The sequence below is a fragment of the Suricata suricatta genome, chromosome 4 (genome assembly GCF_006229205.1).
Source record: "Suricata suricatta isolate VVHF042 chromosome 4, meerkat_22Aug2017_6uvM2_HiC, whole genome shotgun sequence".
In the NCBI taxonomy this organism is placed as follows: domain Eukaryota; kingdom Metazoa; phylum Chordata; class Mammalia; order Carnivora; family Herpestidae; genus Suricata; species Suricata suricatta.
In genome coordinates, this window is record NC_043703.1 from 114,108,648 (window position 1) to 114,125,363 (window position 16,716).

Here is a 16,716-nt window from a genome sequence, read left to right on the forward strand (position 1 = left end):
TTTGTTTGGCATTTTGAGTCTGAAAAGAAAGCTGGCTTTGCCCATTTTTTATTTTTAAAAACTTGGGGGAGGGGAAACAAAAGAGAAAGGAACAATTAAAAATTTTTTTAACTCGACAGCCAAAAGAAGTTCGATAGAGAAGCTGGTGACTAAGAGAGTGAGGAATGACATGCATGCCTCCTTTGGGAGGGGCCGCACCTGTGAGGATCTTCACACACAGGAATCTCAGCACCGAACACGTTCCCACATGTATGGCGGTGGTGAGCGATTTGAAAGAAATCGAAGTCAGAACAAAGAAGAGTCTGGAACCTGTTTAATGATTTATCCCTGTAGATCGTAAGAGGCAACCTAAAATTTGGGAGACATCTTGGAGTTCCCTACCTCTTGCACAATTCAGTTGGGAAGAAAGGACCAATACCTGTTGCCTTGGGAATGGCTCCAAAAGTCCCAAGAAGGTAAGAAATATCTAAATATGAGATTTAGTTGAAGTAGCCCTACTCACCAAGCTATGATCACAGTCAAAATGTCATCCAAGTTATTAATAAGTTTCTCACACTTGCTGCACTCTCAGAATCCCCCCTCACATGTATGCGCACACACACACACACACACACACACACACACACACACACATCCTTCCATGCCACCAAGTCTAAAACTTTCCTAGTTAACTCTTACTCCCTTTCATGGCTCAGCCTAAATGTCACTTCCTCAAGGCAGCCTCCTCTGATTCCTCAGACATAGTCAGGGCCACCCATGAACTCTGGTAGTACCCTGTGAGCTTCTCAAGGGCACTCAGCATTTCCTTTGTTCCCATCTAAGGGAATTTCATCTCACCCTCCAATGCAGACATGGGTACTCTTCCATTCTACCCCACCCTTCACTAGGTGCTCTTGGGCTTACCAGTATTCTGGGGTGTTAAGTGGAAGGATGCCCAGAAGGATGTGGAGGCCATGGCCCTCCTAGGTGTGGGTGGGAGCCAACGTGGGCATTGAAACCATGAGGGATTGAGGCTGGGAAAGTGGCTGATTCTGTGAGCCCGAACAGATGACACCATCTTCTCTGGAGGCAACACCTCTAGTAGACAACCACTCAGGGGCCTGTGGAGTCTGGGAAGTAGGTCTTCCAACTTGGACCCTTCAGTGAGCTTTTGTGGTCAAGCTTAGATGGAGAGACTAGAACCTCCAGAAGAATGGGCTGCCTCTGCAGGGACATGTAGGTCAGGATGAGGGTCAGCCAAAGTGGGAGCCATCCAGCCTGAGCAATGGGCCCTACCCTGCTTTCCTAGGTGGCATCAGCTCCAGGGTAACGGCAGTCACCAGCGTGAACTTCATCAACCTGGACAAGTGGATTCTCAAGCAATATTTAATTTGACTTGGGAAAAGTAAAGGGTCTTTTGTCTAAATTCATAACTATTATACTCATTCCACAATTATATTTACATAAGGATTTCTAAAATTGTCAGTTTTATGTCTACTTTCCCCTGTTAGAAGCTTATATGCCTAGCGCAGTCTACAATGTAGTTGATCCAAATATTGATACAAATATTCATCCAATGGGTATGTGAATTAATCTTTGAAAAATTCTGAGATCCTCCAATAACAGCAAACCCTCTTGTTGGAAACTTTTACCAAAGCAAAATCATGAAACTACCATGACCCAACATGAGAAATCTATATCAGCCCTGCAAGTCTGAAATCACAAATTTTGAAGAAAAATTTTTGGGGTTTTGGGTTTATTTTTTAAGGTAGGAAAAATAAAGTCACTTTTACTAAGAATGGGCCTCAGTTCCTATGGATTAGAATATCTTTACCAAGGGCTCACCCTCTACCTCTGATGGGTCCTGCCAGACCACCCTTTCTCTTCTTTTATTTTTCCAGTTTTAACCACCTGATCAAATGTTTGTAAAAGAATAAACCCAGCGAGACTTGAGAAGCAAGCAGCAGACACTGGAGTTTTCACTTTGCAGAGAAAGTACCGAGAGAAGGTCTGCATTCTAGGAGTTTCAACCTATGGGAAAGGCAGTGGTCCGGTGGTTAGAAAAGGGTCTTGTAGGAGGCACCTGGGTGGCTCAGTTGGTTCACAGTCCAACTTCTGCTCAGGTCGTGACAGATCTCACGGACTGTAGGTTCGAGCCCCGGGTTGGACTCTGTGCTGATAGATCAGAGCCTGGAGCCTGCTTCAGATTCTGTGTCTCCCTCTCTCTCTGCCCCTCTCTCTCTCTCACTCTCTGTCTCTCAAAATAAAATAAAGACATAAAAAATAGTGTCTTGTCAAAAGGGGCTCAGGGGAGGAGAGATAGCAAAAGTGGTCTCTTTGTGCTGAAATCAATGCAGTGACCTCTGATGTGTACAGAGAAATCAGGTCCTATATAAATAGCTCATTATAAGTGACGAGATAATAGCATTCTCTGAGGCCTGGACTCTATTTCTTTACGCCATTCTTGCCCAACCAAAACCAAACAGTCCTATTTCACAGATTTCTGGCCACTTGCCTCTCTCCCTAATGACACACATATAAAAATAGGTAGCCACAAAGAAATGACTTCTAGCTTTAAATGCCATTTAGCTATAAGTGTATGAGAGCCTTTCCCCCAAGAAAAAATTTTTTAGTGATACTTAATGAAAACAAAGAGAAAGACAAGAACTCTAAAGAATACTAGAAACTTTGAGCCAATCAATAGCTTACCTAGATTTAGGAAGCATTTTCGCTAATTCTAAAGTGGGACACATTGGATCGATACAAACCTATCCATGTAAAACCTCATGCAACAGAAGTCAAATAGGAAGCTAGCTGCCCTGCTTTATGTTAGAGGTACAGAGATCCAAGGTCTGTACCAAGTAGAACATGAGGAGGATACTCATATGCCATGGAAGTGCTTTGTGAGGATGCTGATACTACATCTATTTGGAGGTAGCTCCTCCCAGGAAATAACTGGTCAGGAAGTGTGTATATATGTGGGGGACGGGTGGGAGGAAGGAGAACCAGCAATTTTGCATTATATCCTGGGAGGTGCAATATTTACAAGCTAAACACTACAGGCAGGGGTGGGGACAGGAAGATCACTAATAGCAGTATATGCTATCAGCTGCATTTTTGCAGGTGACTCCTTAGGTCAGAGGAATAGAGAATGAGGTAGGGGAATGTGCTACCTCAGTAGAACTGAGCCAGGTTTGGTGCATGCCTGCTAAAAACTGAAATTTGGTTCGGACACTATGCACGTCAGCTTGTACTTTGGGTCTGAAAAGATATGCTCATCACACAGTAGACTAAGCATGTGGCCAAGGGCAACACACTTACACTCACTAGTGACCAGTATCTAGTCTGGAAAGACCAGCTTAGTTCACGATGAGGGAAAAAAAACACCCAAATCCTACTGTTTAGACTTGAAAAACTGGGCATACATAAAAAATCCTATAGAATGAGGAAAAGGGGAATAGAATTCTGAAGATTCTTTGAAACACTATATGGTAAAACCAGAAGAACATTTCAGAAAGGTTACAACTTTAGTAAAATGCAGGAAGATGTAGTATTTATTAGGGTTCATTTAATTTATCTGATTTAGAGTGAAGGGGGGGACCTTTAATAATTATACCAGTTATAGGGGAGTATCTTTCATAAAAAAAGATAGAAACTTCTAATGAAAATTTTAGCAAAGAGAACCCAGGAAAGGCATTTTAAAAGACAATACATCATGACTAAATGGATTTCTTCCAGGAATGTAAGTTTGATTTAGCTTTGCAAAAATCAATGTAATTCATGTATTAACAGAATAGAGAGAAAAAATTTTTGATAGATGAAGAAAAAGATAAAATTAAACATGGAAGAATTGTAAAATTCTCATCAAACTAGGAAAATACATTCAGAAATGGTACATTTCTCCATTTCCCATTATACTATGTATAATAGCATCTTAGCAGGAGTGAGGTAATATGTTTTTATGGTTTTGATTGGCATTTCTCTGATGATTAAAGGTGCTGGGCACATTTTTATATGCCTGTTGGCCATTCATATGCCTTCTTTGGAGAAATGTCTATTCAGATCCATTGTTCATTTTAAATCTGATTATTCTTTTTGCTCTTGAGTTTAGGAGTTTGTTATATATTTTGGATACTGACCCCTTATCAGAGATATAGTTGCAAATATTTTCTCCTGTTCTTTAGGTTGCCTTTTCATTTTGCTGATGATTTCCTTTGCTGTGCAGATTCCTTTTCATGTTGGCCCACTTCCTTATTTTGTTTTCATTGCCTAGGACTTTGCTGTCATATCTAAAAAATCACTACCAAGACACATGCCAAGGAGCTTTTTCCTGGAAGTTCCGGTCCAAGATGGCAACCTAGGAGGCTTCTGAACTCACGTCCCACTGAATCTATAACTATACATGGATTAATTCCCTCAATTCCCTCTGAGAGAAATCTAGAAACTGGCTGCATGGTTTCCACATGTTGGGAAAATGAGAAAACACCCACATCAAAATGGGTTGGAAAAGCTGAAATACACTCTCGTCATAAAAGCCACAGTGATGTACAACTGGGGGGAACACACAAGTCCCAGCTTCTCCATGAGGAGCAAAGGGTTTGGATTCAGCATCTAGCACCACTTTTAAGATCCCCACCAGAGGGATCGGACCTCAAAGCACCTAGCTCCAAAAGCCAGTGGGGCTCATATCCATGAGACCCACAAGACTATAGCAAAAAAAGAAAGTTCTTAGGGGCTCATGAGGACTTGCTGTAGCTATTTCCCAAGAGCTCAGCAAAGAGGGAGCAGACAGAAGCATCCATCTCCCAGTCTGTCCCTGAATAAAACCTATTTGCATACCTCAAAAGCTGCTGTCAAGGGTCAGGCTTCTATTTATCACACATCGAGCGGCTGACTGTGATTGCCCCAGAGATGGGAGACTGCGGAGGCTGGTAGATGTCATCTCTACCTTCTCTCCCTGGCCTGTTCCTGGTCATCATTGTCTCCCTGGAAGAAGTTATGCACATGTCTGGTGCTTTGGCTTTTGTGGCCACTGCCCAGGGTATGCAGCCCTTGATCACCTGTCTCCAATGGCCAGCTGGACTTGCATCTGTGGGTCCCACAGGACTGTAGCAAACAGACAAACCATTTTAACCAGCTCTCCCCCTAAGGATACAGTGGAAGCAATGGCAGAACATTGGGTCATATTCTTTTCTTTTCTTTCTCTTTTTTACATTTATTTATTATTGAGAGACAGAGCATGAATGGGGGAGGGCAGAGAGAGAAGGAGACACAGAATCCGAAGCAGTCTCCAGGCTCCAAGCTGTCAGCACAGAGCCCGACACGAGGCTTGAACCCACAGACTGTGAGATCAAGACCTGAGCTGAAGTCGGGCCCTCAAACGACTGAGCCACTCAGATGCCCCAGGTTATATTCAAGTTGTTGGTGATAGACCAACAAGTTCTGGAAAAGTACACACATCACTTTTGAGTTTATGTCCCTAAGTAGAATGACAGTAATCACATCCATGAGCATCCAACCTTTTCACTAGGGACACCTTGATGTTTATGAGGTAAAAACACAAAAATGTTTGTCCATTTGTTGACTCCCATAGCAAAATGTTGCTGTCCTCTTTATTAGAAAACATGCTAATAGCACCCAAAGAGAACCATAGCACAGTACTTAAGTTGATGTAAGTACTAATGAGAGAATATCAAAGTGCATTCATTCATTTCTTCCTCAGTGCTGAGTCCTTACACACATGGCATTATTCTAGTTGCTCACCACACGGCAGTAGAAAACATGCCCACAAAAGTTCTTGCCCTTATGTATTTCACATTCTAGTAGGTCAACAGATAATAAACTGATGAAATACAAAATATGAGATGGTGATAAGTACCATGGAGTAAAATAAAATAGGGAAGAGAGAGAGAGAACAGGTGGGGATAAGTAGCGCTTTTAAAATACGGTAGAGAGGGGCCCCTGGGCGACTCAGTCAGTTAAGCATCCGGCTTCGGCTCAGGTCATGATCTCACGGTTCGTGGGTTCGAGCCCCATGTCAGGCTCTGTGCTGACAGCTAGCTCAGAGCCTGGAGCCTGCTTCAGATTCTGTATCTCTCTCTCTCTCTCTGACTCTCCCCTGCTTGCGCTGTCTCTCTCTCTCTCTCAAAAATAAATTAAAAAAACATAAAAAATTGTTTTAATAAAATAAAATAAAATATGGTAGAGAGATTTCACTAAGAGATGGCATTTGAGCAAAGATCTAAAGGAGGTGAAGAGTAAGCATTGCAGATATTTGGGATAGAGTGGTCCAGGCTAAGGAAGTGCCAAAGCCCTGAGGCGAGAGAATGCCTGCCTTTAACAGGGAACAACAGGAGGGCAAAGAGAAGCAATGGGGGTAGTAAACACTTAATTGATCATGGGGCAGGGTCTGAAAAGCCCATTGTTTGAGCAAGTTGACAGGAGCCACTGGAGGAGAGCTTTGGATGCTGAGAGCAGAATGAGGGTACAAGAGTGTATGCAGGACGGTCAGGCAGAAGGCTCTAGCAATAATGCAAGTGGAGGACAAAGGTTACTTGGAACAGAGTGATACCTATGGAGTTTGTGAGAAGGGCTTAAAGTTTAGAAAAAATATTGATAGATATGAATGGCAAGATTAGCTGATGAATGTGTTAGAGAAAGAGAGTTTTGGCCTGAGCAGTTGGAAGGATGGAAAAGCCAGTTAGTGACACGGGGAAGACAATGGCAATTATGTTCTAGTTGCTCGGGGACTAGAATTTGGGAGGAGGGGGGTAGAAGGTCAGTTTTGGACAAGATAAGTTTAATAGTAGATATCTAAGCAAAGATGTCAGGTAAGCAAGCAGTTGAATATACCAGTCTGGCTGGAGATAAGAATTTTAAACCTTCATGGAACAAAAAGTCTGCTTTATTAGCTGAAATTTTGTCCTACTCATACTGAAAACAAGCAGGAAAAGGCAAATTATCAACTCCGTAATTAAAGCTTTTAGGATTAGGTGGTTTAGTTTCAATCACCAGCTGGAAATAACAGATTGCATCCATCTGGGGCTCCACCCATGCTTCAGACCACAATTGTGTTAACCTCAACATCCACAGGAATTGCTCTATTGCTCTGTAGCACATTGAAATGTGATCTAGAAAAACATCAGTATCCAGTTTTTAACTGATGTGATATCAGTGAATTAAGTCAGAGTGATAGAGCTGAAGGTGAAAAATACCCTCAAGATCACTGTATTTTGGGAAGTCACCCATAGACGTTATAGGCCCTTGTCATAGGACCTGGGTTCATGAAATAAACAAATTGGAAAAAATTAATATTATTAGTCTATTTTAAAATTGTGTCTGTGCCTTTCTCAGACTTCTTCCCTTCTAAGAAAAAAACATGATGGTCAAGGTCAAGGTCAGAGGACCTCCAGCAGTCCATGGTGGTTATGATGAGCATGCCTGTGGGTTTCTCCAGTCTCAGCCTTGCTGTCTCTGGCTTCTGAAGCCTGGTTTGGGCACCAAGGGCAATATTAGGATTTCCTGAGTATGACCGTGGCTTGTAATTAAGGGTGACCCAAATGACGATCTGGCCACCACGGAGGTTGTGTTGCCACCTGAAACTTACAAATAATCACTTTCCATATTCTCATCAGCACCCTGCAAACAACATCTTCACTATTTTTTCACCTTTGCCAATTTTTAATTTGCATTTCCTCATATACCAGTGAGGTTGATCATTTCTTAATATATTCACTGGCTGTTCTTATTTCTCTGCGACTTTCAACCAAGCTTCTTGATATGCATAGCCCATTGGTTTTATTTCTAGTAGACCATGAATTGAATTTGTCTGCTCTGTAAGAGCTTCAATGTGTTCTTTCCTGTTATAAGTGATCTCTAAATATACTTTAGCACTCTTTTTTGAATGTTTTATTTCATTTCTGGTAGTAGCAGTATCTGATGTGTTCAGCAAGCTAACTTGTCAACCTCCACTCTATGAATGACCATCTGGAGGAGATGAAGAAGTCTTCATTCTAATCTTTAACATTATGCCTGTGCTCCATTTGTGGGCCTTGTGTAACCCAAGCAAGATATACACAGTTGTATCTTTCTCCGGACAGCCTCATGACAAGATATGCCTGCACAACTCTGTTTCACCTTACGAACTTTTGCATTTTGGATGCTGCAAAGTCTTCAAAACTGAATACCTGAGACCAAAACACTCAACTCACTCTCTGCTTACCTTCTTACACCTTCTATGTATTTGGACAGCGTAGGTGAATGCAGGGCTGGACGATGAGGAAATAACTACTGGGGCCCCTGGAGATTATAAAGGCTACCAAGCTCAATTTCTGGGGGGGGGGCGGATTAAAAAGCTCTTTTAAGCAAACCAATCACACCCTTGCTGTCACCCTAGTTTAGGGACTTCCCAAACAGTTAATAGCAAGCTATCAGAAACCCTACAAGCTCATTTGGAGTGGGAGCTGTCTTTGTCCAACTGGAAGAGTTGTAAAAAGAATACACCTTCACTGCACACGGAGTCCACACAGCATTGTGCTGCTTCATATTAGCCCCACAGTCTTGCTGAGGTTATAGAGACTCTCACCCTGGTGGTCAAACAAAAATTGTTCTGACTGCAGACACCCTGATGCCACAATGTAGATAATGCCATAAACAAACTAATAGGTGAATATGGCATTCTGTATAAGCTCTCTAGGATGTCGACAGCTTGAAAGGGAGCAACTGAACATCAACAAAATCCACCTTTGATCTGCAGCCGAAAGGATGGGGTGTTGGGATCTCTAATGGAATAGTTCTGTGTTAAACTGCCAATTTGACCATCTGGTGCTAAGAGAGAGAACAGAAGTGGTTGATACTTTAGAATCATGAAGTCACTTTTCAGTTTGGGAGCTGATGCTTAGAAATGCCCTGATAGGACATTAATGGGACCCAGGGAACGTCCATCCGATAAGTTTCGTGATGAAGTCTCTCCCAATGTCCCCCCATTCTGCTGCTTAAAGACTCTACTTCGACTGCATAAAGTTGATTTTATCCTAATGTCCCACTTGAAAACAATTCTCCTGCTATTCATCACTGCATCTATGCCAACAAAGTGTATGTATATATATGTATATGTAGTATAAATATATTTGTAAGTATATATATGCTTGCTATATAAACATTTCCCCATCCTACCAGCCAGGATAATAAACATATATATTTATCTCCCTTATAAACATATATATATGTATATGTACGTATGTGTGTGTGTGTGTGTGTGTGTGTGTGTGTGTGTGTATATATATATTTCCCCTTCCTAACCAGCCAGGATAATAAAATATGTTTTCTGCCAAACGTTAAGCAAATGTTTAAAATCTGCGGGATAGTTATATCTTTAAACCCAAGCATAGCAGTCCAACGGGAAACATAAACCTCACAATTTCCCTTCCTCTGATCAAAGATGATTGAGCAATGATGGACGTAGAGTTCTTGGTGAAGAGGAGAATCTGAGAACTCCAAATCAGAAGACAGAGATGGAGCTTTTTAAAAACTTCCTGAGTCTATGTGCATCTTTAGATACGTCTTTGGAAAGAGTAACCACAAGCCTGGCTTTGGAAACCCTAGGAAGTCATAAGTAGTTTGATTTTAAGTGGGCTATCCTGTCCTGTAGAGAATGTGGCAAGACTATGCATTATAATATGCTGTTACACGGGGGCACTGAAGGGGTTTTTTGAACTGCTTTCATCAAGCGGCGATCCAGCCTCCTTTCTTCTCTCTTTTCCCCTTTCCCTGCTCCTCCTGCTCACTGTTCACATTTTCCAAACATTCAGCTCTGCAGTTAATTGTTCTAGCATCAGTTGACTTCTCTCAGAAAGCAGAAACACGGGGAGCCTAGGTGGCTCAGTCTATTAAGCATCTGACCTTGACTTGGTCATGATCTTGAGCCCCACTTCAGGTGAGCCTGCCTCCCTCTCTCTCTCTCTGCCCTTCATGGGATTCTCTCTCTCTCTCTCTCTCTCTCCCACCACCCTCACTCACTTGCACCCTCTCTCAATTAAAAAAAAAAGAAAAGAAAAGCAGAAGCACACTCCATGTGTCTTCTGCAAATCACAGGTGGCAGACTGACCTATTCGTCTTCTTCAAACTCTTTTATGTGCTTTATTCTTTTTACCTTCACTCAATTCTTCTTTGATGTTCTTCCTTTCTTTATGTAGATCTGAATTTCTGACTTATTATTTTCTTTCTCTTTACAGAACTTCTTTTAACATTTATTGCAAAGCTGGTCTACTGGCAACAAATTCCCTCAAGTTTTGTTTGCTGGGAAAACCTTTATTTCTCCTTCTTCATTTCTGAAGGATCATTTCATGGGGTACAAAATTCTACACTGGCACCCTTTACCTCAACCCTCTGAATATTTCACTCTACTCTTTTTGCTTGCATGGTTTCTGAAGAGAAGCCAGATGTCATTCTTTGTCCCTTTATTGATAAGGTGTTTCTTGTTTTATAGTTTGTTTTACCTGTAGCTTCTTTCGTGACTTTTTTATCTTAAAATTTTCTGTAATTTGAAAATGATATGCCTGGGTATAATCTCTTTGGTATTTATCTTACTCGGTGTTCTCTAAGCTCTCTGGATCGGTGGTTTGGTGTTGGACGTTAATTTGGGAGACAATCTGTCATTATTGTTTCAAACATTTCTTCGGTTCCTTTCTCTCTTTTTCCCCCTCCTGGTATTCTCATTACATGTATGTTACACCTTCTATGATTGCACAAAGTTCTTGGATATTTTGTTCCGTTTCTTAAGTCCTTCTCTGTTGGTTTTCAGTTTTGAAGGATTCTATTGAGATACCCTCAAGCTCAGAGATTCTCCCCTGCGCTGTGTCCAGTCTACTGGCCCCTCACAGGGAATCTTCATTTCTGTTACAGTGTTTTATCTCTACTTTTTTTGTTTTGTGGTTCTTTCTGAAGATTTCCACCTCCCTGCTTTCACTAACCTTGTGTCCTTGCCTGTTGTCAACTCTATCCACTAGATAGATATCTGTTTTAAATTGCTGGCCTGATAATTCCAACATCCTTCCCAGTCTGGTCCGAATTGTGTTTTTGTGCCTTTTGGTGTGTCTTGTAATCTTTTCTTTACAGCAGGACACAATGTATGAAGTAAAAGGAATTACCTTTAATAATGTGATGGTAAGGTGTTGGGCGGGGGAGGGGAAATGTTCTGTAATCTCGTGAGTAGGTCTCAGGCTTTGAGTGAGCCTGTGCCTTTGGACTGTGAACTTCACAAATGTTTAAAAAAATTTTTTTTCTCTCCTTAGCTGGAAGAGGATAGCTATTGTGGGCTGGAGAAACTTTAGATTTAGATGTAAACCCCAGGGAAATTTAAGCCCTTACCTGGGCTTTCTTTCCACTTTTCAGAGGCTTTCCTCACCATTTACCTTCATTACACCCCCAGGAATAGTGATTTGAGACTTCGGTGGGTGAAGCACGTTCTGAGAAATAGGTTGGGTAATGGTAGTTTGGGCAAAATCTTTCAACAAGCTGGGAGGTAAAGAGACCATGAACATCTCAGTTTAGTTTAAACATAATGGCTGCAGACTTCCTGGAAGAATGGGGATTAGGAAACATAACCAAAAAATGTTTGTGGGGGCGGGCTGAAGTGGGTAGCTGATTAAGGGATTAGCTTGATGATATTAACATGAAGGTGGGGGCACGACAGAATTAATTAGGAACATATGGCCAGAGCAGTGTGCTACAGAGGGATTTTTGCAGTTTAAGATTTCTGTTCCTGGTTAGAGTCAACTTGGAAAGAGCTCTTGGGCTCCTTGCTTTGCCTTACACATTCAGCAACAGGACACACATCTCCATTTCAGGGCCCACGCAGACGGTTACATCTTCCAAAATTCTCATCGCCTGGACCACATCCCCCATCACCGTGGACACGGATGTGGGAAGGCTTTTCTTGGCCTCCAATTGCTGTACAAAGGGTTTCTGCTTAAGATACCCAAAGCCCTCACAGTTCAGTGCCATGTAGGGTTGACATCATTCTTGAATCATCAGCGCCAGCCACAGCAAGGTGAGTGTGAAGCAAAAGCTTTTTGAAAAACAATCTATCTGCAGGGTTCAAAGGTGGACCATTGGTCCTGTCCCCTCCTGGGCATTAATGACCCCTGGAAAACTGAACTACATCACACCCAATGTTCATTCAGGAGCACACCGGCCACCTTATTCAAAAGACACTTGCGAAGTGTGTTGGTGGAGATGGGCCCCAACATCTAGGCAGAGTGAGGGCATGTTATTCCTTTGACCTTTAACCCTCTGCAGTTTCAAAATCTGAGTTAGCTGGGATTCTTTAGAATTGGGCTTGAAGAAAACAGGGAATACTGTTGTAAATAGTTAAAAAAAAAAAAAGAAAAAAGAAGTGGGGTGCCTGAGTGGCTTGGTCGGTTAAGTGTCTGACTTTGGCTCAAGTGTCTGACTTTGGCTCAGGTCATGATCTAAGGGTTCGTGGGCTTGAGCCCTGAGTCGGGCTCTGTGCTGACAGCTTGGAGCCTGGAGGCTGCTTTGGATTCTGTGTCTCCCTGTCTCCCTTCCCCTCCCCTGCTCATGCTCTGTCTCTCTCTTTCTGTCTTGCAAAAATAAACAAACATTAAAAGAAGAAGGAGGAGGAGGAGGAAGGGGAGGAGAAGGAGGAAAAGAAGGAGGTATGGAGGCAAATGCTGGTCTCAAATGTAATCAAGCAACGCCCTAGGTGTAGGTTCCTATAGAAAATGAAAGCCTAGCGGACAGGGCAGGGTACAGGATAGTGACTGCAAAGGGGTATAGGATTTCTTTTTGGGGTGATAGGAATGTTCTAAAATTAGAGTGTGGCTAACAGTTGCATAACTTTGTAAATTTACTAAACATCATTGAATTGCACACCTATGTTATCTGAAATTTACCACCAAAGCTGTTAAATTAAAAAAAAAAAAAAAAGCAGAGTTTGGAGAGCTATTATAGATGCAAAGAGTTATTTCTCCTGCAGGATGAACAACCTCTGGTGACCCCAGCAAAACCCAGAGCTGCATGGAGCAGCTCAAGAAGTTCCTTTTTCTCTGACTGAGACCAGTGTGTGGAAATTCCAGGGATGCACATTTTGCCTTGATATCAGGAAAGGCGTTCTGACTATTAGCAAGGCCCAGGAAGAGAAAGAATGTTTTTTGTGAAGTGGTACACTCTCTGGCTCTGGGTTCAAGGACAGAGCTCTATGGAGGAAGGGGACTGGGGACTCTACAGAGCACTGGGTGACAGAGGCCTCCTCAGGTGACTTCCAGCTCTGAGGTTCAGGGATTCTTCTGTTGCGGTGGGGAAACCCCCTTCCCCCACTGAAGCTCCGATTATCCATCCGGAAGTCAGGATGGTCTTGGCCACATTGCTAATTCACCCGGAAGGGGATGTTTGTGTGCTGCTCTGAGATTTGCTGATGAAAGAGACCAGAGGGGCACAGAGACTCCCTGAAGACTTAAACTTAGGTAATAACAGGAACTCAGCAACTGACAGACTGCAATTGTGCCTCCATAATAATAGTAATTAATGCAAGAATAATAACTTTATTTTCAATTTCCTATTGCCACTTTTGTCCTGGGCAGCTCATCAGCCCAACAGAAAGAATTTAGTCACTTTTGGGGTATGACCTTATAATTTTTATGTTTGTTTGTTTGTTTTAGCATTTAGGGTTTTCCTAAAAAATTACAAAAGTGCTATGTTGCCTATTAGAAAAGGCAGAAAGTAATGAAAGATAAGTAAATTAAATGAGAATCCCACAAGCCAGTGTCAACCACTACTGACATGTATGTTTATTATATTTCATTTTATAAAAATAAAAATGTGGCATGCATACTCAGTAAACTGATTTCTAACAACATTATAGTCTTTCCAAGTCACTGAGGATGCCTCTAACACCTTATTTTTAATGCTTGCATAGGATTATAGTCAACAGTATACATTAAAATTAATCTATTCCCTATTGTAGATTTAGATTGCCTCTATAGCTTTTGCTACTGGCCATGAGATTTTTGAGGTCAAAGCCTTTTTTGAAGACAAGTGCATATTTTTAATAGAAATTCCATAGAATGGCAACAGATGTTGGATTTCTCATTCAAAAATATGTAAACAATATTCAGGTTTTTGATACTTATTTCCAAATTGTCCTTCAAAGAGTTTATGCTACTATACTCAAACTAGCAAGGCATGAGAGGACTCATTTCCTGGGTCTTCTTTCATTCTAGTTATTATTTTCATTATTAAATGTTTGTCAAATTGGTAGGTATTAAATGCAAATTTTTTAAAATCTGCATTTCCTGGTCCTTATTGACCTTGACCATTTTTTCCAGCAGCATTTGCCTTTTTTGTGAATTGCATGCTAGTGCTTGTCATCCATTTTCCTGACAGACCATTTGATTTTTTCCTATTAATTTATAGAAGCACTGCATATATAATAGATAGTAAATCTTTGCTTCCTTTACAAGTTGCAAATATTTTCCTCCAACTGGTTATCTGTCTGTTAATCTTATTTAAGAATTGCTTTGATATACATATTTTTATGTCAAAATTTGATGATCTAGTTCTTTTATAATTTCTGTCTTTGGAATCATTCTTAGAAACTATTTCCCCACCCCCAAAATATATGTGACTATTTCTTTATTTTCCTTAAGGGTTTTTATAATTTCACTTTTTACATTTACATATTAGATCTATTGGTTGTGATGCCAGTAGATCTAATATGTGAGGTATGACCTTCATTTCTTTCCCCCAAATGGTTAGCCATTTTACCAATTATTGAAAATTTTATCCTTTATTTAACCAGTTTGAAGGATCACCTTTATCATGGTGTTATGTATATTTTGATCTGTATCTGGACTTTCTAATACAGTCAAACCCTTGACTTTTAAATATAATTTTTAGAATATAAAAATTAGGTCCTCTCCTATTAGTTCAAATACTCTTTCATAGAAACCAGAATAATAATTTATTCCAAAAGATGACAGACACATCCTGCAGACAGTTTGGCACAATACCATCATGTAGGAACAACCCCTCCCACTGAACGCATTCTCTTTCTGATTGTCCCACTGGAGTATGGAATAAACACTTATGTGGACACTGTGTGGTATATCTTTAAAAATAGTTCAAAAAAGATTTGCTAATATTTTATTTAGGAATTCTCCCCTTGTATTGATGATAGAAATCTATCTGTAATTTCTATTGTCGTTTTTGCCTTCAGGGCTATGTGAGCTTTATTTTATTAACTAAGTTTATTTTATAAATCAGAAAGCCTTAATAGTTTTATATTCTCTGGAGCAATTACAAAAATGCTTTTCTTAATTATTTTTTTCTTAAAAGCTTGAAATAACTCTCAGTAAATTGTTTGGAGCTGTCCTTTCAGAATCTTACATCCCAAGTCACTGGTGAGTGCTCCTTCTCAGTGTAGTCTCCCTTATATTTTGCATCCCCACCTCTCAAATCTTCAAGGTCTGCTCCAGACGTGCTCCCTGGTTCCTGCCAATACCAAGGAGTTAGGTCCTGCAATTCCTCCTGGAGCAAGAACCATATTTATAACCTCAGGGGGAGGTGGCCATTCTCCTAGTACAGACAATTCAGGGGAACCTAGGGGTTTAAAATCATTAGATTCTTATATCTAAATATCCTCATCCCATGTCTCATAAATCCATTCTTTTTGTATCAGGGTCCTGACTCTAACATGTGACACCTATCGTGGATACACATGGTTTCCTTATATATTCTGGTACCTTTACAATTAGATTCTAGGCCTGCTTTTTGACATGGTGTGTCTTGTAGCAGCTGGAATGAAGGGGGTCTCACTAAATACTTCTATCGAAGCAACCTGGCTTATACCGCATGCTTTGTATGTTGAGAGCTGGCTGTCCTGATTACAGCATTTTCTTTTTTCAAGACTTTGAATGCAGTTAACAAAAAATAAATTCCAAAATCCTTATAATTCAATTGCCTCCAATAATTCAAGGCCCTGTCCCTCCAAATCCAACACTTCATCTTTCATCTATACTTTATCCTAGTCAATCATTGGTGTAAGACTTAGTAATTGTGAAGTCAATGCATGTTAGGGGTTATCACCACCCACTAACCACCAGCTATGGGGACTTCACGGCCATATGTCCTGTGAATGACCTATCTATAAAGTCCCTTCCTGAGGGTTCACTTTCTAGGACCACTCCTGACGTCAAATATCTTAGCTTGGGTTCCCCTAAAAGCAGAGTCTAGAATTGCCAGGAGAAACAGATGAATCTACTATTGTAATTGGAGACTTCATGCCCCTCTATTAGAAACAGACAGATCCAGAAAGCAGAAAAGCAGTAAAAACATAGCTGAATTCAACAACACCATCAATCAACTGGATGTAATTAACACCTATAAATGATTTCATCCAACAACAGCAGTATACACATTCTTCTCAAGCTCACATGGAACTTTCACCAGGATAGACCATATATGGGCCCTAAATCATATCTTAATAAGTTTAAAATAATAGAAATTGTACAATATCTTCTCTCAGACCACAGTGGGATTAAACTAGAAATCAATAACAGAAAGATAACTAGAAAATCCCAAAATATGTGGAGATTAAACAACACACTTCTAAATAACACACAAGTCAAAGAAGAAATCTCAAGAGAAATTTGAAAATATTCTGAATGAAATGAAAATGAAAACACAGCTTGTGAAAGTTTTGGGGATACAGCCAAAGTG